Below are 26,091 nucleotides of genomic sequence, written 5' to 3'. Positions count from 1 at the left end.
GCGCATTGCATTTAGATATTTGATATCTGACGATACAAGCGGCTTTGAATCTTGAGAGGTGTAAATATAGGCCTATTTGACATTATATACAAAGCTTTTCTTACACCTGTCTGACATTATCCCATAAAAAAACTTTAATTTATTCCAACATAAGTGAAATTCAGGATTAATGTGTTAGTGTGATAGTTTACTAATTTATTTGCACTGCCTTGTTTATGATACCGGTTAATATGATCATAGAATAATCACAGAGCTCATGTATGAACTGTGAACTGATCAAAAACCCCAAAACAAAACAAACCAACAAAAGGCCAAACAAAACGATAGGGTCATCCACCTACTTAGCACATCTTCCTCGTCTTACAAGTCTTGCCAGTGATTAAAGGAATATATAATTTTGTGGCTGTCTGTATGCTTAAAGCTCTATTAGGCAAAATTTGTGACACTAACAGTAAATCAAATGACTGTGTAATGAGAAAGGGTTTCTGTACTGTGAAACACACAACTATGGAGCTCCAAGGAGCTTTTGGCCACTTCTAGCTCCTTGTTGGTTATTCAGCCTACACATGGGCTATGTAGTTGCCTCCCAACAGCTCTCACTCTCTTTCTGTCTACAAAACATTCTTATTATTTGGCTGAATCCAGCTCGTGATTTGATAAACTTGTGATGCCCTAAATTGAATGCTGCTTTTACCTGCACCAGCTTCCATAAACAAACTGTTCTGATCCAGTAAGAATTGCCAGAGGCACTGCATCCTCCTACTGATAGACTGCAGCTACATGGAGAAGCTGAATGGCATAGTTTTTCCAAACGTATCAAAATACATGTTTGCAGCATTTTAATTTAATATATGTATATAGTGCATGGCAACTTTTTGGCACTGCTGTACCCTTTTTGCAATAATTGGTACTCTTAAAAGCCCCACAGATGAATGTGAGATGACAGCAGTGCTATCAGAGCGATAACATTTTTGAAACACTATGCTTTCTATTCTCTTATTACTGGAAGAGGTTTGAATTAGCCATATTCCAAACGTCTGAGTTTTTCATTGTTCAGTTACACTAAGACTTTTATTTGATAAACTGATTAAGTGCATGCTGAGAATCCACTGCCTGTGGTGTTTGTCTTTTAACTAGGAGTCATTAGATTAGAAATTGTTACATTACCATCTGGTGTGTGGATTAAATGTATGTGCTGGAGTTGTCTATCAGCAGTGACAGTGGACCAAAAGATGGCACATGCCCTACAAGCACTCAGTCAGAAAACTCAATGCTTTTAATTACAATTAAAATCTGAAATTAGCATTTACTAAGTTACTTTTTTTTTTAGCATTTTTATGTGAATTTAATGAGGTGAATGTTAATGAAAAACAAAAACTACCAATGTTGTTGTTTTCTTTGTGGACACCATCTAAATCATGCCATAGACACTATACATTTAGCACTTCTCCTACTTCCACACAGGAGTAAAAAGGGCACACATGCATGTGCCCCAAAACTATTAAAACAAAAAGCATTAAAGACTGAGTAGTTGAGCTGCCAGTAAAGAGCTCACACAAGGGAGGCCCCCCAAGTTTGTTCCCCTGTTAAATATGTATGTGTGTGTGGGCATGTCATGTTAGCAAGAAAGGAATGTATAAAAGTAAAGAAAATGTATATTCCACTCCTCTATCCAGTCCAACAGATGGCATCAGCATGCTGTGAGAAGAGTGGGCAGTATGAAAACTGAAAGATAAGTTAAAATGTGCATCGGCTGCACCAACAGTAAGCACTAGGGTTTAAACCTGCATTCGTTCATTCTTCTTTTTTTGGCCACTTGGGGGCAGCCCAACAAGATGTAAACACAGCACTGACTTATTAACACCCTTTAAAGTTGATATGGTGAACATGTTAGCAAACAGCTGCCTATGTACTCATGCAGCATACAGTGCATAAAGTAATATTAGCATTTGTTTGAAGTTGTGTGTGTTTCTGTCCACCTGGAAAGTATCCAGTCTCTATTCACTCTCCTCTTATCTCAGGGTTGGTCTTCAGCTGCTGAGAAAAATAAGTGGCTCTTCGGCTGCTAAATGCCTCCTTTTCTTCACCAACTAGATGCTAAATCTGTCTGTCGTTTGGTGGTGGGCGGGTAAGAACTTGTCTGCTGCCTGTTATTGGAAATGATGCAATGAGATGATGATGAGAGTGGTGAGACAAACAGTAAGGATGCAGGCTGTTAAACCGAAATAATGAGCTAAAAGAGGCTAAAACGTTCTGTAGAGCTGAGCGGAAGTGCAGAGTGATTACTCTCTGTGAGCTCATCATTACAAACGACCTCTTTTATATTTTACATTGTCATTTCATCCATCCATCAACATGTCTTTTAATGAGGAAAAACACTGCTGCTCTGAAATCTATGGATAAAAGATATAGGTCTCTTCTGTTTTTGACCACACCCATCATCACCCATCTTTGATTCTTCACCACACACCTTTGTTTTTTAAAACAAAGTATGTGCACATATGAAAGCCAAACTGCTAGGGTTGAATTTTACCTCACAGTGGTTTCATTTTATTATGCCATGGCCGGAGGCATTATGTTTTCGGGTTGTCCGTCCCATTCTCGTGAATTGGTAATCCTTCATCAACCAGTTTAACAATGTATATTTGCTGGAGTGATACAGCATAATCAACATGATGATAACTTCCATTTAGACCAAAATACACTTAATACCTTTTATTCAATTCCTTCCAAGTATTCACTACATATACGAGTCTGGATAGACACGGATGGTAACTGGAACTTAAATGGTTGGTGGAGGCATACAACCACAGGGCGGTAATTCTAGTTCATTCATAAAACACAAAAGGGAAAATCACAAGGTCAGCTCAGTCTATTAGCCTCAGTAGTAAATTAAATGCTCATTGCCAAGAGTCATTTTTAATAATCCAGTCTATACACAGTAACGTAACAACTGATTACCATGTCGAGGCAGAATCGTGCTGTTTTCAGGAATGGAAACTGGCTACATTCTTCTGAAATAAGCAGACTTTATTCAGTAGAACAACAGCATTGGCAATTTGTTTAAACAGCATAAAACACACAGTTCATGTTTTTCCTACAAACAGACAAAAAAGGAAGCACTGCATATATCGTTCGAAAAATGTTGACACTGTAGACCACGGCCTGTGTCTCATCTTTGGTTTCTTTCCACCATGGCAATGATCTTTCACTCTTTAAAGTTACAAACCCTATTTTGATTATACAACACACAACATCTGAACATGTTTGATGTCCGCCATCCAGTAGTGAATGTACATGGTGTGGTGTGCTAGAGTAGCTAACAAGTTGTCTTGCGGCAACAGCAGACACTGGAGTGATGCTACATTCACTGGCATGTGTGAGGTTGACAACTTTAGTAAAGTTGAGAACTTTAAGATAAACATTTTGATAAATAAACTCATCTTTGCTTATTTTACTGATCCAGAACTTTTTCGATCCCGCAGTGACTCTTTCCGCCATGTAAACAGCTGCTTTGTTATCATTGAAAACTCCCAGCAACATAAACAGAGAAAGTGTCCTTCACAAATCTTATTACTCCAGCTCAGATTTTCAAGTTGTCAAATTGCAAAGTTGGTTTTCGGTGCCTCCAAAAAGCTTGTCAAGAGTCCAGAGCTCTACCGATAACTACTGCATGAAGTTACACACAGTGAAGTGAAGAATAGTATCTTGGAATTGTGAGTTGTTTCAAATGATAAAATAAGTCACTCAAACAAACCTTGGCTGCACATGCATCATTCAGCCTAAGCAACACACCCAACACCTGTCAACTGCAGATGCTTATTAGTGACAGAACTATTAAGCATGTACGTAACAAACTTAAATAGCCTTCACGTCAAGATTCGAGAGCAGGAACAGATGAGTAAAAACAGATCACGTTTTGACAGAGAGTGAGGACCAATTATGAGTGTAATCTACGAGTTGCAAGATAATTTGTAACTTTAGATTGAAACAAGTTGTAGTATTTTCTTTGCCAGCTATCTTCAAAGCTGCACATTGCATAGTGTAGTTTGGCAGGTTGTGTCCCCCAGATGAAAATTCTGGCTGTGAGAGGAGTAAAATCAATTGGATTTGATTTTGAAGTGTCACCCTATTACACCCCACGTTTTATAGTAAGTATCATCAGACTCAGTGCCCCCTCAATTGTTTCTGTCAGACTACTGCAGAGTGTCAGTAAGACATGATCCTGGCAGCCAGGTGTGCATATATCCTGTTGAAACCTGTTAGCCAGAAGTTGTTGGTAAGCATCTTCTCAGATTCTCAAGTGCTCTGACAAAAGAGCTGCTGCTGATGGTAGTTTGTGCTTTTGTCTTGTTAGTTCTCAAGCAAACTTCACCTACAGTAGCACTGCCCATAAACTTCCAACACACAGTAGGGTGAGTGATCAGCCAGTGCAACTGTTACATTGTTCTTGCTTATATATTTATTTAAGGGTACAAGATTATGAAGTTGGAAATAAAGAAGAGATGTAAGAGTTGAGAGGACAGGCAAAGGAAGCGCAGGATTAGTATTATAGTAATGAACACAAAGAGAGCTGGAGGACAGGAATAAATGTGAGGAACAGAGAAACAAAAGGAGAGTAGAGGATGGAGGAGAGAATTACAAGAGGAAAAGAGGAAAGATACGAGGTAAAGAATGAAACAGGAGGAAACAAAAGAGAGAAGAGAGGAAGAATTAAAAAAAAAGGGCAGAGGAGCAGAATATTTCAATGAGAGGAGGGTGGGAGAGGAGTGGAGACAACAGCGTGAGTAAAGAAGTGTAAATAACAAAAGGTAGAAATTAGAGAAGCAACAAGAGTGAAAGGAAGTAGGTGAGAATTTAAGGGGACAGATGAAAGACAATCGAACAGTTAAAAAGGAAAAAACACAAACCTGCAAGTGGTGTAAACATAATGAGTCAACAATTGTGCATTTTAATTTTGAATAAGCGTAAGAGCACATATAATCAGCAGAAATACTACTCTACTGTAAGGTGGAAGATTATTCCAGTAAATTTTAAAACACTCCTTAAGTCCAAAGTTCTTGATTCCAGTTCTTGAATTCCTTTTAATGCTGTTTGAACACAGAGGTGATAAAAATATCAGCTCACATACAGTACTGTGTACTGTGGTCCCTTTGTTTTTATTTTATTTTGTTATTTAATGTATGTGTAGATATTTATGTCTATTTGCCATTGTCGTCTTCTATATTCTTTTCCTAATGTATAACCTGACATCATAGTATTGTGTGAGTTGCAACCTTGTCTTTCTGACTCATGTTTTCATCATGTTTTTTTTAAATCCTAAACTGTACAACTTTGAAGGTACCACTGCCGTACCGGTGAGATTACTGTGAGCTTGTCCAATTGGTAACACTTAAAAGATGATGATATATCAACAACGCATGTCACTACAAGGCCAAAATGTGCGCTCTCAGCGTGTGGATGTGTGAATCATATATGTCTGAGTAGATTTAGGCCTGGGAAACACTTGAGGCTGAAGCTTTGTACTGTCTTCATTCCCTGTGTTTTTAAAAGAAACAGAGCATTTGGACCAGTTTTGTGAGTCCAGACTATTTCTTCCACTTTCGTGACAGTTGGTTTGGTTAGACGCACGCAGCTGAAAATAGCTGGCACGAGGAGGTGGTGGAGCGCGACGCTGCCCCTCCAGGAGGGTGGTGGAGCTTGCTTTGTCTGGAGTTTCTCAGATCATTTCACTGTTCAAAGGTTCTCATGTCTAGTACGGTTTGATCATCCAAGCTGTGGATGTGTTAATCATTACTGTGTGAGGATGATCGATCCATCATTTTTAATGCACATGTCCATCAATGTTCACTGAATACCAGAATCTCCAATTTAAGCCTTTTCATCTTGTCAGTAATGTGAGCAGCCGATAAAACCTTGTATTGGCCGTGGTATCAGAGATTTTATCAGCCGTTGTAGCTCAGAGTTAGCATGCCACGCCAGTGTATCTGTCCTGGTCGGAAGTTCTTAATTACGGGCCTCTGAGGTTGCTGAAAGGCACCCACTATTCTGTCTTCTCTGAAGCTGTAGGCCATGTCTGCTAGTTGAATTAATGATTGGGCTCACGCATGAAAGGGAATCAGGCTCACCCAAAGGATACACTGACCTGTCAGCTAGAATAATGACTGGAGCATAGCAGATCACTAATGAGAACAGTAAACAGTCAATTGTCAAAGTATGGCCAGAAGATAAAAAGAAGTTTACAGCCTGGTTAGACTAATACAGTGCTGATGTGGTGAGGAACACCAGGTTAGCAGTTTTCATTGTGAAACAGCATGGAGTTAACAGCCCAGTGTGCCGCATAGAAGAAGAAGATAACTGAAACACCAGAACACTGCATCAAAACAATTAGTAATGGTTAATGACTCGTCGATCAAAATCCTTTCACACTCCAACAAGCTAGTATTTGAGACACTATAAAAGCAGAGGAGCAAACAACAGGGACTGACACAATGACAGCAAACACAGACCAGGAAAATAATGAAATTACTTGAAGAATTAATCTAATGGTTGGAAAATTATATAATTAGAAACACAAAACCCAAAGAAGAAATGAATGCAGATAACCTGCTTCTATTGAGAGAGGTGAAATCATTGGGAAACATTATCCAGCCCAGCTATCTAAAAGGAAAAGGACAATGCTATTGTTTCCACTGTCCATTACAGCCACCTCTAAAGAGAGGGGCAGGGGAAATTGCAAACTATTTGTTCCATCCACAAAAGGTATTTATATTTTTTGGGATCATCGCATGCAGCCAAACATCACTCACATACGGTATATGCCATGCACTTTACCGTTATATACCTTCAAAAGTGAATGTGACACCATGGCTGTGTGATCTTTTACTATAAAATAGTTTTTTTATTACAATAGTCAAGTCAGGTCAAGTTTATTTATATAGCAAATTTCACATAGCAGGCGTAGACTCTGCTTCAAAATAAAAACCAAAAATCGGCAAAGATCTAACTGCAATAGGTTTTGCTGACCAACTAATGGAGCGTAAAAGAAAGTGCTTTCTGCTGCTGAACTTGGGTATTTGTTGAAGAGAAGACACTTGCATTCATCCCACAAGAGGAAAGCTGCATATGAGGAGCAGTCTTATGATGTCAGTTCAACAGAAAGATCAGTGATTGAAAGAGTAATGAAAAGTAAGTTTGGGAGATTTTTGGTAAAACTTTTTTAACTCCTTTGACGAGATTATTACTGTAAACTGATAAAGAAAACAATATAACCGCATACTTAATAAGTACCACTGGCTAGAGCTGCCGTGAAACATTAAACGTCAGGATATAAATAAGCAGGAGGGACCTGCAGGAAACAGAAAAGTAAAGTCGTGTGAAAGATTTGTTGCATTGCTGCTCTTTTGTCTTGTGTTTCTGTGCTGAGCGGAAGGTTCCGGTAAAGCAGTCTAACTTTATGATCCATCTTTTAATTTGTCGCTCTCACTCACTGTTTCAGCCAGACTATAGTCTCTCCCTGCGCGTGTGTCCAATACAACGGTGCCTCAGATTTTACATCTGCTTTTCCCCTTTTGTAAAATCTGTAGACACTGTTTCCTCTGTTGCAGTGGTCAGGCTGTGTTAATAAATCCGGTGGAGTGGCTTTTTGTGTGGATTTTCCATTCCCTCCTTCCATATTTACTCTACAGGAATGCCTCCATATTGCATGAGACCAAACGGGCAATTTTCTTTGGTATTGCATTTCCTCAACTTCACCAGCTCAAAACCTTGGTGGTCCTTTGGTAAATATAATAAGATATACACAATTTGACTGTTTAGCACCTGAAATATGCCACAAATCCTTAGTTAATATCCCCATTAGTCTTGATTCTTCACTGCTTGTGGGGTTTCCATCCCAGGATATTACCAGCAATAATTATTCACCATTAAAACTATTGTTAAAGACACATCTTAATCAGACCTTTAATCAGTAAAGCACAAAGGCAAAGGGCAAAAGAAATCTTCAGTTTCAGCTCTTGAACATGCCCTGTGCACATGATGTACTCTCAGTTTTAAGATGCTTTTTTTCACTGACAATACATGGCCAATGATCTTGTACTTGTACCACATTTTATAATGTGATATGAAAACATTAGCATTTGTAGAATTGATGGTGAATACTGGTGTGAAAGCAGAATTTTCTTTATCAATGTTTTAAACTAATTCATAATAGGCAGGTCTGATTCAGTTATATTGTAAATCGTGTTGTGCTTAAGAGGGACGCTCTGGGTTGTGTTGAATAGGTGTGTAGTGTATATGAGACTCTTAAAGAAAGGTTCTCATTTTATCAGTCCTTATGAGACTGGTCCTGTTAGGCAAACCTTGCTGCTCTTTCATGCCTCGCTCATATCACCATGGCAACACACCAGCCCCTGCAGGCGTCTGCCAAATTGACAGTGTAAAACAGAGCGCACACATCCACCCATTCATCCAACCCCCTCTCCTTCTATAGCACAGAGACACCGGTTATATAGCTAATTAGTTTATGTATACGCATCGTACTGCTCATTTATCAGCTGGTATAACTTGACATACGTTAGCCATAAAATCAGTGATTGCTTTGTGCCTTTTTTCAAAGGTTAATTCGTTGGAATTCAAGAGAAGTAAATTGCAATAGGTGTTACTGACCAAAAGCCTTACAGGTTGAGATAGAATCAGGTGTAGGAGCAGGATCACAGTGTAGGAGGATTTAATAGACCCTTACCTGCAGGGTATACAGGCATTTTCAACAATTGAGCTGTGATGTTAGTAAGCTGTTAGAAAGCTGGAGATGACACATACTGTGATAGTTCACCACTGTCTCTCCACATAAAGACCATCCATACACTTTCAGCACACAGCATGCACCACTAGATATGCTCTTTAGCATTGCAAATCTATTATTTTTGACATTTTGCATTTACATGAAAGAACAGAAATGAAAGTGGATAATTGACATGACTAACATACAAGATTGCATGCAAAAACACAAAGTACGAGTCTGAAAATGTACTTTTGGACAGGATTCATTGAACACCAAATGAGCAGCGCAAGCTTGTTAGAAGTCTTTTTTCCTCCTGATCTGTAAACTGTGAACTGATAGCCTGCAGTCTGCAAGGTCTTTTTAATAGACACTCCCAAAGGATTGTAGAATGCCCCAATGCTCTGAGGCTATGCATGATGCGCTTCTCAGTCTCGACTTGTTTTCAGCGCAGCACATATATGTCATTATCATTCAAATATATTAGATTACAAAAGATTTCAAGATACAAATTATGAGGTAATTATATTTCACCTTTTTTTAATAGTAACTATCTTTATTTGAAAAAAATAAAGTTTATAATCTAATTTGGAATGTGACAAAAAAAACTGCTAAGTTGAAAAGCAGTTTCCTTGTTCACTTATCTGATGTCGTCTCTACTGCACACTGGAACACATGAAAATTGAATTTAGATTTGGAATACTAAATAAGCTCCCAATTGATTTTAAGTATTTGATCAAATATAATAGTGGTAAAGCACTGGCAAAATTAGGCTCCATGCATGTGTTATCCATAATATGTTCCAACAGATAGTAACAGTAACCCAGATACATTTCCAACTATTATTGCATGCAGTGAACCAGTCATACCGCATGCTGTATACATGCATATGAAAAGAGATTTCCACATATATGGTCATAAGTGGTTGGTGGGGGGACCTGCTGTGCTAAAGATTGAAATGATCTATGCTCATTAACAGTCCCTAGTGCAGTCTAATTAGCATGTAATAGGACACCAAATCCAGCACAGGAGGCTTGTTATTTAAGGATAAAGCTCATCTCTCATTTGAATGCATTTTTCATAAGCTGCTCTAATTAAGTTTCATTAGCATTATTAATTAAACATGAAAAGCTTCTCATTTCCTCTGTATCTTGGCGTCTACTTCAAAACAGCACGGAGTGACAGTTCTCATGGTAAAGGCAATCTCCACCTTGAGATCTTACGCTTCAAAATATGATGTTGAGTAGAAAGACCCTACAAAATGTCTGTTGATATGACTGTTTGAGTCATTAAACCATCTTTTCCGAAGTATAATATCCAAAAAATAAAAAAATAAACTACAGGTGTGAGCCAGTGTGACCCTGTGGAACAGGTGCTTCAAAACATCCCGGTACAAAGTATCACAGTGGGTGATTGAGGACTCCAACAATGGATTACAAAATCCTGCTGCTCACAAAACTGCTAATCTGTATCACCTAGACTCACCCAAGATAACTCAGAAAGTCACAAATATTCATTCTCACTCAAAAGCTGAAGTATCATCACCCTTACCTTTTCCAACAGAAGCCTCTTGAAACCATCTTAACTCTGTTTCTCTGTCACCTGTAAATCACGTAGAGTTACAGTTGTAAAGCCCATCTGGCATGTTGGCAAAAGCTGGCCTTGGTTTCAGCAAGCACACATTTTTTTCCCTTTTTTCAATATGACTAATTTTGCAGAAGATGACAATCCTTGCAATTTAGATTCAAACCAGTGTTTTCAATTTGTCTACCAATTTGTTAAACTCACCTTTGATATATTCAAAAGGAAACATCTCTGGAAAGACTGTATTATGGCTTTATCAACAGAATTTTGATAATCAAAATTGCTATGATCTGATAAAGTGATATGCAAATTAATTGGGAAAACATTTGAAATATGTAGGCATTCAAAAGTGTTTCACTGCATTGCTTTTGCTAATCATAATCAAGATTAGGTTTGGTGCACATTACTAACAGTTCAGCTGCTAAATGCTTCACTCTGTTCACCAGCTAGTTGCTAACTTTGTGCTGAAGTGTACAGTGAGTTTACCACAGCAACATTGATGAGACCTGTGAGACTGAACCAAACAGCAAAACAATAAGCTTTAACAGGTTATAAATCTCTCTAGATCTGAGGGTCACTAAGAGCAACCCCTTTACAGTAACATTTCATGCCATTTAACATTAACTAATTACACAAACATCCAGGATCTACAATTTAATGCTTTATTCAGGCATAAACAATGTTCCATTATAAGTAAGCTGACAGGATAAATTAAGTAAATTTACAGCTCCCATAAAGAGTGTTTACGACATGACATGAGCTATTTTGTTCACTTTGGAAGACTAATGGTGTTAAAAGTGCTATTTCACAATTGTTTGTTGTAGTCCATTAAACCATCCTTTTCATCCTGCATCTCAGAATGAAGGAGTTACCGAAGAAGACTACGCACATGTCAGACCATGCTACCTCAATTTTAGCTTCTCCGCTCTGGTTGTCCGCTAATGTTATGCATGTGTTGTCTCTGTTGGAGTTACAGATTTTAGGTTGTACTGACTACTTAGAACACTCTGATATGTCTGAGTGAAGCTGTCTCTGATCTTTTAACCTGCCAACCTCAGGACCCCCCCGGCCATTCTGTAGTCTAGACTAAAGACCAAAGGCAATCCAGTCTTTGCTTTCCAGGCCCTCAGGCTTTGAGAACATCCTACCTGGGGAACTTAAATTGGCAAGGCCAGTGCATCAGTGCATGCCATGCTCTCTTCATTGGATGTCTATGTACAGAGAAAACTTTTATGTATTTGAATCATTATTATTTAATTCTGCTGTTATCATGTCATACTCGTTTGACATTTTATATCCAATACGTTGTATTTATTACTTTAAGAAACAGATGTATAGCACAGTTTGAAAGATTCTGTACAAAATCATCAAATTACAAATGACTCCAGTCTTCAGTTATTGCATTTACTGGCATACGTTTCAAAAATATGAAGCAATACAAAGAATGAAGCATACTATCATAATGTAGCAGAAACAAAAATATGTAACAAATCATTAAAGACAAGCTTATAGTGCACGTTTAAACTGTTTTAACAAAGGAAAACATCTCATACATGAGGAATGCAACTCCACTGTCTTTATATTTTTATTTATTCACATTTACAAACATTGACAAATATAATACAGTTAGTAAAATATTAGTATGAGATGAATGACTGAAAGAGAACAGTGAGAGTGCAAAAGGAGCTCACATAAGGGAGAAAAATTGCAGATTGTTAAAGTTGAACTGAAATTGGAATTCTCACTTTTTGTCTAAAGAAAAATGAACTATAATGATACTTCAGCTGTTGTGCACTTTTTTTCCTCATTTTTCACAAGAAACATTTTACACATTTGTGGAAACCGTGTCTAACCTTCAGGCCTCTGGGAGGGCAGTACAGTTGCAGCAGCTTACTGACATCTGAGAGCCTGTGTTGCTAGGAGACGTGCTGTCAACTCCTGTGGTCCGCTACTGACCGGAGCTGGGCTACGTTATTTACCCTTTTTTCAACAAGCCAACATATTGTTTGTTGTGCACCATTAGCAATTTAAAACTTTCAATATTTGGGAGAACCCATCGTGCTGATAAGTTCGTACTCCACTTAGAAAGTGGAAATTTGCAAGCTAGGCTAACTTTAGCACTGATTCCCACTACATGTTCCACTTTTCGGGTCCAGATGTGGTGTTGACAAATGACCTGACCATCAAAACTGAATGGCATGAGTACTGTAACATCAGCACACCATTACCCTGTGATTTGAATAACGACATGGAGTAATGCAGGCAGCGCTCAAATCACAGATGGGAATAAGGACCGACTAGCAACGCCAACCCCCCCAGTTGAACAGCCTGTGTGGCTGTTGGAAACCATGATATTATGCCTGCAGACAAATGAATAAAATGTACATTTATTTATTCATATATTTTTTGGTAATTAGAATTTTGACCACACCAAGGATATGTACTGATTTCTGAGATAAATTAATTTTAATTTCATCTCAATTTTAAATGTTCAGCCCATTAAAGCATCTGTGATATATTCATGATTCACAGCCCTAATAACTGCTTTAAACATGCAACTATAACCAGTTATTTTAGTTTCAAGTCTTTAGCAGGCTATGGCACAGAGAACAGAGATAATGAAGGGTTTTTTACTATATGTCCAGGCTTAAGTTAGCAGAAAAAACTCAAAGGACTTTTCACTACTGAGCTGAAGTAAATAGTAAGACTTCCCAAGTACTCCCTTTTATAAAGCAAAGGTATGCCCTACTTGAGCTTATGCAAGGGCATGGCTGGCCAGTCATGAAGTACAATGTACAATGGTGACTGAGAGACTGCCCAAAGAATGCTTGGAGAAAGATTAACGCTTCAAACAAACCCATTTAGAGCAGTGAAGCGGCAGTTTTTTCCCCCCCTGTGTGATATAAACTCACTCTAGGGTATTTTCTATAGATAAGACTGCATTTTCTGCTTCAGTGCCAGTTGCACTTTCGTTGAAGTAGTCTAATTTGAGCATATAAGATCTCAGATCAAGCAAACAAACTGACAAAATGACTTTGCTTGTTTACAATGTAGCCTGATAATGATAAAGTCCAAGTTGTAGTCTGTGGTTTTGAAACAAACTACTGGAACTCAAATTCTTGCAACATCAGTTATTGTAGCATGTGGAGATTTTTAGGATTGCTGTTCTTGACTGTTCTTGACAGTCAAAGAAGAGTTATAAATGAATATGCATGCCTAAATAAATGCTATTCCACTTTAAATGAATAGTTTATATTTTATTTCACATCATGTTGTCAAGTATTCCTCAAGGAAAAGACATAGCCCAGTACGTAAAATGAAAGAAATCCCAACGCTAAGTCTAATTAAAATTTGGAGGCCAGATGTTTTGCCTTCTCTCTTTTCCCCAAAGTATTCTATTGGCAGCCTCCAGCCTCTGTATTTTTCAAGAAGCTATTTGGATGCACAATAAAGCAAGAAACATTTCTTTCATTTCCAGCCAGTGGATATTCTTATATAGATGTCATTTGCTGAATGTTTTTCATTCAAAATGCCCTGTAAGACCACAAGGGAATACACTTTTAAAGGCCTGCTCTCATGTTATGTCTTTTTGCTTTATTACCAACATGGTCAACACGAGTGAAGACGCTGGATTTATGTCTCTTCTTTTGGATATCTGCCATATTGGCTCTCATTGAGAAGAGGAAAACAATAATGTGTTTAAATGGTACAACCATTAGTGGCACAAGATAGCATACCAAGGCTTTAGCTCATTGAGCAGTGGGATTTAGGAATAGCTGGAGTTATTGTTTTTCACCTTTTTGCAATCACAAAGATTTAATAATGCTTCACACATTGAAGTTCAGGACTGATCGAGCTTCTAGATTTAATACCACCTACAGTCTACTTATCAGTCTCTTATCTGTCTCCATAGTCCTCAAAGCTGTTCATAAGATAGTCCCTTTTTTAGACTCTGAACATTAACTCAAATAATGATACCAGGGTGAATATACTTTATTCATTTACAGTTATTTTCCATGAGAAGGATAAACCAGCCAGAGTCAAAATGTATAACTATCTGTTTTACCACAGGTTTGTCTTACCTCTATTGTCCATTGTTTTAAAAAAATCTATAGTCCAAAAAATGACACTTTATGTAACAGTTGTGGACAAAAGAATAGAAATTCCTTGTAAAATACGAACCAATACCAACACAGCATCACTATAAACAAAAACCTTTCTTAAACAAGACAATAGTAAGCTTTACCAAAATAGTGTTTGTTGCAAGATAATTGGATTACGTTATATTGTCACTGTTTTTGTGCCCACCCCTTGTAAATAATCTCTCTGTTTTGTTTGAGGTTTGTGCCATAAATCAGCCCTTCATAACGTGGAACAAGTAGAATAAACACATAATGTGCAACACAGATTTAGTTAATATATAACATTAGACTACTTATTTTTCAGCCGAGATTATGAGCAAATGTATTACACCGAGATAAACAAAAAACTCAACTCATTGGGACACGAGAGTTAGAAGCTTGAACAGCATTGACAATTACTATGTTATATGGTTTCATAAGACTTTGTTTCATAGTCTCACCAGGTCTTACAGATGAAAAACTGTAGGCGTACACCTCTTGAACTCTAGTACATTCTGAATAAAGTGCAAATAATGATTACTTGCTAAAAAACCCTGCACTGTGCACTGTCTAGACACCACCTGAAGCAGCACAGGCACTGAATTGAGAGAGGAATAGAACATACAACTGTGTTTAAGATTTTCAAAGATGTTTTTAAATTTGGCACAGATTGTTATGGAATGGGTGAGAAAGTTTGGATATTCATGGTGACAAGAATGTAATACTCTATTTAAAGCGTCCTTTAAGTCTTTAGATGGTAATATAATTCCAAGATTAAAGCTAATGGAATTAGAAGAAACATGAAAGGTTTTATTTTAGTTTTAGGCCTTTTGTCTGGGTGTGATCTGATTGCACTTTGGATGATTCATTATCTATAGGTTGACTGAATGTGTTGCATGTTAGTGTCTATGATATGTATGATAAGTATGCTTTGTATGTTTGAATAACCAATTGTCCTCTTCTGTACAATTGAATTGGTTTCATATTTGTTTTGATTAAGACTAAAAATTAAGACACAAATTTAAATAAAACCAAGTGACTACTTTATATATTATATATATTAATAATTATTATTAAAGAAGTTAATTCAATGTCATACCCAACCCGAGTTGCATAGCGTATGTGGCGATATGTAGGTGGCTTGATATTGCAAGACCAAGTTTTTGCAAGAAAATGTAGAAAAAAAAGTAATGTCGCCTTCACTAGGCTACAGTGCCTTTGAATAAAGTTGTGTGGGTGAGCTTCAACAATCATCGAATAATTTATTCTCACTTCAGCCAATATCTACAGCAATTAGTGGATGTATTCTAAAAACCAATGAACCAGTGAATGGGTCAGCTTCTTTCGTTGGTGTGTGAGCTCTAAGGCTACTGTTCCTAAGGAAACACATCTATTACTGTTTTACTGCATGCAGCAGGGTTTGTTTGACAGGCTGACTGACAGCGACTGGCACACACAGAGACGCTACCATTTTGTTGTTAGGCATCCAAATGGAAAAACACATTTTTTTTGTTATTATCTCATATGTATTGCAAATACGGTGTTCATTAAGTCGACTTTAATAATTTCAAAATGATGAAAAAAAAAACGTGATTTCCTGCCGTAGCCCAAATTTCTTCAGAGGCCTGAATCTGATTTTGAACATTATTAAGTTCATGGAAATGAGATCCCATTTTATCAACATCTCATAATGAAAGTAACAACAGTTAATACAGAGGCATTTCATCTGTCCGCTGCAGTCTTTCTCCTTGCAACCTCTGTATTTCCCAGAAATGTTCAAGTTTCATTTGGAATAATATATCGCACCACTTTCTGGTATATTGGATTTGATGCCGCGACATGTTGAAATCATTGATATTAAAATCACATCATTCATACATCACTCACTTGAATCTAAAAGTAAAGGCATTCGCCTTTTTGCATCTGAAAGTGTAAGAGGGTACACATTTGGACCTCAGGTCATGTGTGTGTGCGAGTGAACTTTACTAGTTTGCACAGTCGCTTCAAAAATCTGAGCTTTTCGGAACTCGAGCAACAATTGAACTATGCAATAGACGTGATACAACTAAATAATGAGGGAAGTTAAAGGCTTCAAAGAATATAGCAAGCAGGTCTTATGATTGCCAGAATCATAGGAGGAAGAAGCATGAAGCAGCGGGAGTCTTCCGTGCAAGAATTTGGCTCAAATTAAGTTCACTCTGTATCTCAGCTTCTGCTTAACACAAGTACTGATAAATCCAGTCTCGCTTCATGCCGTAAGTCATATGTCTTTGCCATAATGCACAGGACAAATATTAATCTAGGAGCGCATCACTATTGATTAAACATTAATAATTAGTCAAGAGACTAGCTGACCCCCATTATTTTGAGTGTTACCTGGGGTTTGGTCTATTTTTCTCATTTGGGTTGGACCAGTGTGAGCAAATAAATATCTGAAGTGAGACGTCTAGTCTGTTGACCCCTTGATATACACCTTTTTTCTTCATTCAATCACTTTTTAGGCTCAGCGGTTACACTGTGAGAATCTAGCCAAGTGGATGACATTGTACCTACATTAAAGCTCATAGCTAAGAGCCTAGAGAGCTCTGTTATTTTCCTTCAATTACATCAACTGGAGGACAGACATCTTGAAACATTTCCACTACCATTAGAGGGAGTCTGTAATCAGCTTAATGGCTTGTCACAATACACAGTAAATAAAAGAAAAAAGTTTGGAAAATGAGACAAAATAAGTTGATCCACAATTCAATTAGTCGGTCCCTGATTCAGACTGCAGAACTAGATGAATGGTACCATTTGCTAATCCATTCAAATCTATAGAATTTATTTATGACTCTGTACATAATTTAATCTTTTTAAAAAGCAAGACCAAAATGCTAAGTAGCTTAATTTGCGCTCTCCCTCTCTCCCACCCTGCTTTCTGTAGATGGTGTGGGGTTAGCAGCTGTGCTGTGCAGCAAATGACTGCAGGAGTGTTTAAAGCCCACTGCTTCACTATCAGAAATGTTTTTTTGTTGCTGCTGTTGCGTGCCTAACTGTCAGGATCATGTGGCTATAATCCTAACCCAGTGGCAAACATAAACAATGAACAAATGAAAAAGGAAATGCAAACTACTGTTGCTCCTGGCATGGTTAAACACACTGCAAACCCCCAACCCTTTAAGAGAAATACTGACATCCGGCACTGCTGCATAGAATCTGGAATAAATGCACTGAATAAGATAAGGAGGCATGAGTATAAACATAGAGACATTTTTACATGACAGTAACAGGATTACTTCTCCCTACAGGACAATATACTCATCATGCTCACTAATGTGTTAGAATACAAATTTTTGAAAATGAATTCATAGGTTGCTTGTTTGAAGTCCAGTTTTGTGAAGATGAAGGAACTATTTCCAAAGCACCTTGTTTCCCCAAATTCAGATGTTGCATTTTCTCCAAGATGGAAGAGTGATGCAGATCCTCCCACCTCTTAATACTCTCTGCTTGCTCGAGAGCCCATTCTGTTAATTAACCAAACCACATGGGGCCAAACACAAGTCCAAATGCTCTCTCTTGTTTTGATTTAAGTTCACTGTATACTCGCCCAATGAATAAGCGCTAGAAGCAGAGGCTGTACATAAAATGAATGCGTAAATATACCTGTATGTGGGATGCTGTAAGGGGACTTGTGGGTCAGACCTCATGCAGAAAGAATAAATGTCGGTATAAGTATAGCCGCAACCTATGACTATAACCACCCTTTCCATCCTACTCATGCTGGCTTTGTCATCTTACTGACCGTCTTCATCTTCATACATCAATGCCTGTCTTGCTGCTAAGCTCCCCACCTGTCTCATGTATGATATCGTTTGGAAAAGATAAACAAGTGTGCATGAGGTGAAGTGATAACCGAATTGGCAGCTGCTGCTGGAAATATTAGTGGGTAAATTGTTCAGCCTTTGTAACTGCCAATCAGAAACATACACGCATACACCCACCCGCACCCACACACACACTCACACTGAGCTAAACCATGACAGGAACGACGGCAAGTCGTTCATGTGGTGCTGACAGCTTTATAAACACACCTCTTTTAAATCTCCTCAGATGCCAGTGCCATTAGGAAATCAGTTGTCCATTAACACATTTCAGTCGTTACGTCATGTCAACCTTCAGAGAGGGATGTTTTTCTTTTTCTTTTTTTTTTCTCTATTTCTTATTATTAACATGAAGAAATGTCAGCATCACCAGGTGGAGTTTTGAAAAGAGATTTGTGATATTAGAATATGCAAACTTAAACTACATTGAGACATGTTAACATCCCAAATAAAATGCCAACACGGGAGAATAGAAGCAGGTGTTTGGTGTGACGTATTTGAGTCGAGCATATGTCCCGTTTAAGCCGAAATGTAATTTGTATTGTCTGTTTATAGTGGCATTAAGACTTTCACAATGATAAATCAACATGTTCATTAGGAAGGTTTATGGAGCTAAACCTGCTGTGCTCCCATTGTACTGTAAATAATCCTCACTTCCTACTCTCCTCACCAAGTGGGGTTTAAAGTTGTATGGATTAGTGATCCCAAAATAAAAATCTGTTTTGTTGTGATATCATGAAACCATTTGCTTACCTGAGAAAAAAAGGTTCGATCATGCACGATTACACCACCAGAATATGGAACTAAAGCAGAAACTAGTCATGCAGGAAATTTTACTGGAATTGGGCAGGGTGTAAAAGAGAGTTGCTTTTATGATTAAACTGTTACTTCTGATAAAATCTCAAGAAGTGCTGCTAAGTGCTTATGGCAATTAAATCTAGTAATTAAAATTGAGGATGATGAATGGATATGCGTTCCTCTGAATTCAACAGTTGCTCTAGAGCAGTGGTCCCCGACCTTTTTTGTCTTACATACCTCCGAGCCCTGTTAACTGAAGTGCGCCTTCATCGACACCATGAAATATGTTCTTTTGAATTGATTTTGAACTGGGTGTTATTCAACTGCATACAACAATAATGTTTTCAGTTGAACTGCCATTTGTAGCCTACTACCACTTGGATTGGCAGAAGCTGGACATTTCAACCATTTATCCATTAGCTAACAGCTATTTATCTGGTGAATTTAGCTTTTTAGAAACAAAGCAGTTACTTTTAGCTAATCACTTCAATCCATCAATTTACTGTAGCCATCTGTCCATTACTTTTAGCTAACTATTCCAACAGTTTATTCTTACATTTGCTAACTATGTAACTGTTTATCCATTACTTTTAGCTAATTATTTCAACCATTTATCCTTTAGCTAACTCTCTGCTGTTTGCCTGACAACTCATTTTTTCTGATCAAACTTAATTTACTATTTTATAGTATGTTTTTTAGTTGAGCTACCCTCACCTCTGGCAACTACAGGAGTATCCCATGGTGTACAAGTACCCCTGGTTGGTCACTGCTCTACAGCATTTAAGTGTATCTTTTTTTTTTATTACTAGCGTTTATGTATATGGTTGTTTCCAACACATTTAGAAATATTCTATGATTAGATATTCTTTTTGATTTCATCACTGATGATGACATCAGTGATGAAACTATTTACAAAGCTGACTTACATCGGTGAATCAAAGTTTGCTTGATAAACTGCTGACTTTGTGTTGCTGGGCTTTGTCTAAGGGCTGAACATTTGAAGAATCATGAAGTTTTCTTTTCGCATCACCGCTCCTTCTATCCCTCGTTTGACCCATCTGTAAATGCTCCTGCTCCACAAGTGGATGTGCTACAAATTTGAAAGCAGCAAACTCCTCGACTCGGTGTCTGAGAGAGAAGAAAGGGGGAGGACTGGTAAAGGATGTTTCTCTTCATAGCGCAGGATGAAATATCCCAGACTTTTTATTGTGGTGACATTTAAAGAGTAAATCCTCACCAAATCACAAATTGCAGCAAAATGATGCCGCGCTGATGTCTGTGGGCTTAAATGTTGTTGCATGTCTGGCCACACCCCATGATGTCACAGTGGGTGTTTTCAATCAGCTGTCCAAGTCACCTGCTGTGTCATCACTGCCTAGAGGTACAGCATCCTTTAACATTTGTCCCTATAGAGAGAAGTGCAGCAGCAGGTTTTTGCCCATTTTTCATTCAGTGTGGATTTACTCTTCAAAGGATACACTGACAACTTTTGCTGCATTTTTTTCCAACTTGTTTTCTTCTACCTCATTTCTCTCTCTTTAGATGTGTCCCTGTTTGTGTTATATATGTGTGCCTTTGCGTCTGTCTGTTGTAGTGTCTGTGTTTGTCTTCTCTCAGTATATACCTCCTGCGAAAGTGTGGGTGTGTGCGCATTTGCGTGGGGAGGAAAGGTGCTCCAGGTGTGGTATGTGATAAGAGAATAGATGTAAATGTATACAGATCACATTCACACGCTGTGTTGTTGTGTGCTGCAATAGCAAACAAACCACGAGCTTAGAATTAAAACATTCTGTCTGCCTACAGATTATTCAAGCATGCTGAGCTTCAGTGTTTTTCAGCATCAATTAAATGGAGATGGATCTCAAAAACACTTTTCTTAAACACTTGCCAACCACTTAATTGATGCTTGTTGACAGTGTTTATACAAGTAAGTCAGATTTGAAAAAAATAAAATAAAATAAAATCCTCGTCAAAGTATGAGGCTGTAATATTCAGGGCACTGTCCACAGATGGTGTGTTGGCCAGATATTGCATGGTGGGCAGACTCTTTGGGGGAATTTGGGAGAGTTTGAGGGCATTCTCTACCTTTGTTCTGATGCACCGATTACCCTTGCCTTGTCCTCATTTTAACTCTCTATTATTCAAAAATGGCCACCAGGAAAAGGTGAGTGGGAATCAAACAGACCTGTGCTCTTTAAAACTGACTAGTAAAGACATCAAATGAAGCAGTATTTCAGCCCACATTCACTCATACCTGAAACGGAGAATGCCACTGTTGGATCGTGGCCTCGGTCTGTCTCTGCTGTTTGGTTTAAGAAATGCATAAATTTCAAGTATGTATTATATGAATGCCACATGCCTGATGAAGATCCTCTGACTGAAACACAAGTTGACAATACATGTAATTAAACTTGTTAAACTTAAATTTTGATTCATGTGATTCATTAGAAAAAGAAACATTAGGGCAAAATGTTTAATTAGACAGCACAAGATCATCAAACTTCATTTCTGTTTACCGTCAATAAACATGAATTTAAATAGTTTGCAATCACAAGAAACATTGAAATGAAACATAATGATTTGACTCAAATGGTTTGGTTGCTCACTGTTGGAACATTGATTCACTTCTGCCCGCTCTCTTCTCAGACAACTTATGGGCCACCTGTGAAAATACTTAAACGTTATTAGTATGGCTGGTGAAGAGCAGCATAGCAGTGGCAGTGCGTGGGCGGGAGCTCTAATATGATTGGCTCAGGGACACTGTAAGCCTGAGTGGCAGCCCTTAATGGGCGCCCTGGAGAGGTAACCCAACAGCTGTGTGTTTGCAGCTAATGAGAGATGGGGGAGGAGTAAAGGATCACAGACTGGAAACACTCAGATAAACTCTTGCCTCGGAATGGCTGGGGAAGATAGGAAATCAAGTTTTCTCCGGAGGACATTGCTTAAGGCTTTCCTTTGTGACAAAACCCGCGTTTGACTCATTGCTCCTGGTCCATTGCTTATGCTTATGCAGTTATGATCACTGGCGTCAGTGTTTGGGAAGAAAGGAAAAGAAGAGAACTGTGGCATGGGATGGATTTCACTCCTTGCTGAGCTATGCTCATTTACAGCCCTGAGCAAAAGCATTGTTTTTTTAATTACACTGCTGCAGTTTTAACACATTATGTCAAACACAACTAGTTTATCCCAATGTACACCAACAACATAACCTTTTTTTTCTGTTCAATTTGATAGTCATTGTCTTCACTGGCAAGAAACCAACATTACAATGTGCATTACTCCAACATCAAGCAATGTTAACATTGAATTCCCCTCATTTCCTCAGCTCATGCAGAGAACTGCATTACTTCCCTTCATTATTATAACCGCCTGAGGGTGGCGCCAAATGAATAAATTGTGGCCAACCAGCTTCCATTTTAGGCCATTCGTTTTGCTACATGGGATGCATATCAACAAGTAAACTGTCAGTGGAGGCTACCTGTTACATCAGATTTAGAGATTTTTTTGTACAATCAGTGCATGTTTTATATCAACAGAAGCGCCGGTCGTTTTGCACCAGGAATAAAAGGACGACGAGCACAGTGACCTCACCATTCGCTTATTTAATAAGGCGCATTCTCCTGTTCGAGGTGACCCAGTTTGATGAGATCTCCTTAAACTGTAGGAAATCGCACAATTTCCTGGTAGGCAGCCCAGACATAATGTGATGCTGAGTGTGAAGTTGCTGTGTGCTGCGGTGGATGGGAGCCCCACCTCCTCCCACGCTCTGATGAGTCGAGAGAGAGAAAGGGAGAGGGAGAGAGGGGAGCAACTAACCTACCCACAGTATCTCACCACTTGCTCTCTGGAAATGCTTCAGATGGGTTCTTCTTATTGAGGACCGCTCAGCTACTCCGTTTAACGTTGCAAAAATGACATTTATGTTGCCGTCGTCCAGACACCCAGTGCGTCCTTAGAGTGCGCTCCAGGCTACTTATATCAGGGGAAGCGCTTCGAGAAACTTGGACCGAAGGGATGCGCCAACGAGTACATATCTTGGCAGGGATCAGTTGTTGAGGATTGGTGATGGCACACAGTAGGCTGTGGAATGAGACTCTCCGTTTCCCAGCTCTATCATAAAAAAATAATCGAACACAAACAGCTCATAACTTCTAATATTTCCACGGACAGAAATCGGTTGTCTGTTCTGCAAGACCGCCGGCCGACGGTGGACGCGGCATCCTGAATTTTGATGCGGAAAGTTGTCAGTGCTTTGGCTGGATTTTTGTGGCTGCTGAAGTTATTTTGATGTGACGGAGGTTTGAGGGTTGGACACCTGCCTCTGGGATCACCGGCGGACACATCACCCGCGGACGGGCTGGCTACGCGTCAAGCGCGCACAGAGAAGTCTCCTGGCTCAGGTACTGTCATGACTGCAACATTTCCCGAGAAAGTTGGGTTTGATCGGTCGACATTGTTGGAGATTTTGTGTTGTGGATGAAGTTTCTTTTTGAAAACATTCCCCGACTTGTCTGAAGTGGTGCCTGGTATCGCAGGCCGTGTTCCAAATAGGACTGTTTATACAACAAGTTGTCCGCGGTGCACTTCACAATAGACGAGCCGACGCAGCGGCGGCTCGGTGTTACAGGTTGATAGGACACAGTCAGAGGAAGGTAACAGTGTCGAGATGTCACCCACAACGATGATGCGCTGCATTATTGATAAGGCGATGCATTGCAATTAAAACACATCCGAGTAGACTTGAGGTCTAGCCTCCGTGAGTAATGGTATTAAGTCATTGAGTCTGCTTATCGTTGCACTTCACTTACAACGTGAGTGCATCAATCTGATCTGTTCTGGCGATCGGCTAATTGCATTTTGTTATAGGCCTACCGTTATGATCCCGTGAAGCAGAAAATGTGAGCCATTTGTATCATCCCTCTCTGGCATTTCCGTTTATTCTAGCTGCAAACAGCACAGGCTGCTAATTGCCTTTTATTAGCGGATCTTTATTTGAAGCTGTTTACTCACACGGGTAACGATTTTTTTTGGCGCAAATAATTCTGACATACAGCCTGCCGTGTTAGTAACTAATCGGCAGTTTTCCTATGGAGAGATTGGTGCATATAATTGGAGGAAGAAAAAAAAAAAAGAGAGAGAAAGCTTTGATCAGCGCATACAGCACGGGTAGTCTCCTCTGCTCTCCAGTGAGAGTCTGGGGTGTTGTTCCTCGCCACTCCACCGACCACCAGGCACATTTTAATAGTCTGCTCCACATAGTGATGTCGGACTAAGTTCCCACACATACTGTAGGCTACAAGGCCATCAAAACAGGCCTGTAACCCAGTTCTACCCCATATTATAGCCCATAGTATGTCTATAAGACATAAACCTGATGAATGTGGTGATCTAAGTTATTTATAAAGCATTTCTGTGAGAGGGGAGTTTGGCAGAAGACAAGACTTAATTTATTCTGCCAATAATTCTTCTTAACAAATACTATCTATCTATCTATCTATCTATCTACTGTATCAGGCTGTCAGTTCAATTCTTCTATTATCTGAAACAGGTAGTTGAACAATGGTGAACTTTGCACATTTCCTCTGGTCTCCTCTGCAAGTTATCATACAGTATACAGAATTCAGTATTCAGCGTGTCACATAATGGAGTGGCTGAAGGAAGGCTAACTGCCACTTGGTAAACATATCAAATCATTGAAAGGGCGTCTTTCTGACATGACTGCTCAGCAATGATTTGAACTTGGGCGAGTGAACCTTTACAGAATAATACAAAAGCAGTAAAATAGCCCTAAGAGGAAATCTAACTGAACTCAGGTTTTAGTCACGTACACAGACCAACAAGGAACATGAAGTATATGACCTGTCAGTATGTTTATATCTTCCTTTAAACACTCAGAATGCAGCCTCTTTGATCTCAGGGTACATAGTGGGATTTTTTGGTGGTAGGTGTGACCCTCCATTACTGTTGTGTGGAGCAGCCTACATGAATAGCTAAATCAAATGCCCATGCCCTTAGCAAGTGTTTCCAACCAAAGGCCAATACTTTCTCATTACCAGTGGCCAGGGTTTACAGTCACTAGACGTGTTTAGAGCAGCATTTTTTGCGGTAAATTCTTCTGTATTGGTAGATCAGCTGTAAGGAGAGCTAAGCTGTAATGCTACCCGTCATAAATCATTCTGGTGGGAGGGTAATGTATTTTACCTGTTATACTAGCTAAAGGCGCAGAGTCAGCCAATATATCAAATCACATCAGTTGAGAAAATCATTAAATCACCCGTTATCTTTCCACACTCCAGCAAAGCAGGGGGAGAGCACATCTTACACTAGAAATTCCAGAGCTTGATTTGTACCAAGTAACAGGTGAAAATTCAGGTTCTGCACAGGAACAAGAGGACTGGTGGTGCTGCTGGATTATAATCTTCTCTGCAGTTACTGAAAAGCAAGCAAATAGTACCAAATAATCTATTTTATTCCTATACTCTATATAATGATTTTTCCCCCCAGACACAACCCTTTGATGTATTATAAATATATATATAATTTGCAATTAGGCCTCAGTTGATTTTATGCCTGAGTCATTTCTGCTGGACCTGTGGAGCGGCCAGCTTAAAGAGCAAGTGTCACCCAGTCAGTCACTGAGTTGACTCAGTCAGTAGAGTCTGTCTCTATGGTAACCAGGACAGGTGCACATGCTCCGCAACACAATTATATTGTGCTTCATTTTTTACGTACCTTTTTTTTTATGTATTGTGACAACACTCACATGGATGCAGCCACACACTCCTTTATCTTTTTTTTTACTTCCTTCAAGCCATCTTAATAAAAAACACATTTCATCGCCTTCAGTATTTTTGTTCATGTTACATACAGGAAATTGACAACAATGAGGATGATGATGATGATAGATTGATGATGTTATTCACTTTGGCGATAAATAACTGATGAA

Source organism: Enoplosus armatus, chromosome 13 (assembly GCF_043641665.1).
Source record: "Enoplosus armatus isolate fEnoArm2 chromosome 13, fEnoArm2.hap1, whole genome shotgun sequence".
In the NCBI taxonomy this organism is placed as follows: domain Eukaryota; kingdom Metazoa; phylum Chordata; class Actinopteri; order Centrarchiformes; family Enoplosidae; genus Enoplosus; species Enoplosus armatus.
Note: the sequence above shows the minus strand (reverse complement) of the source record.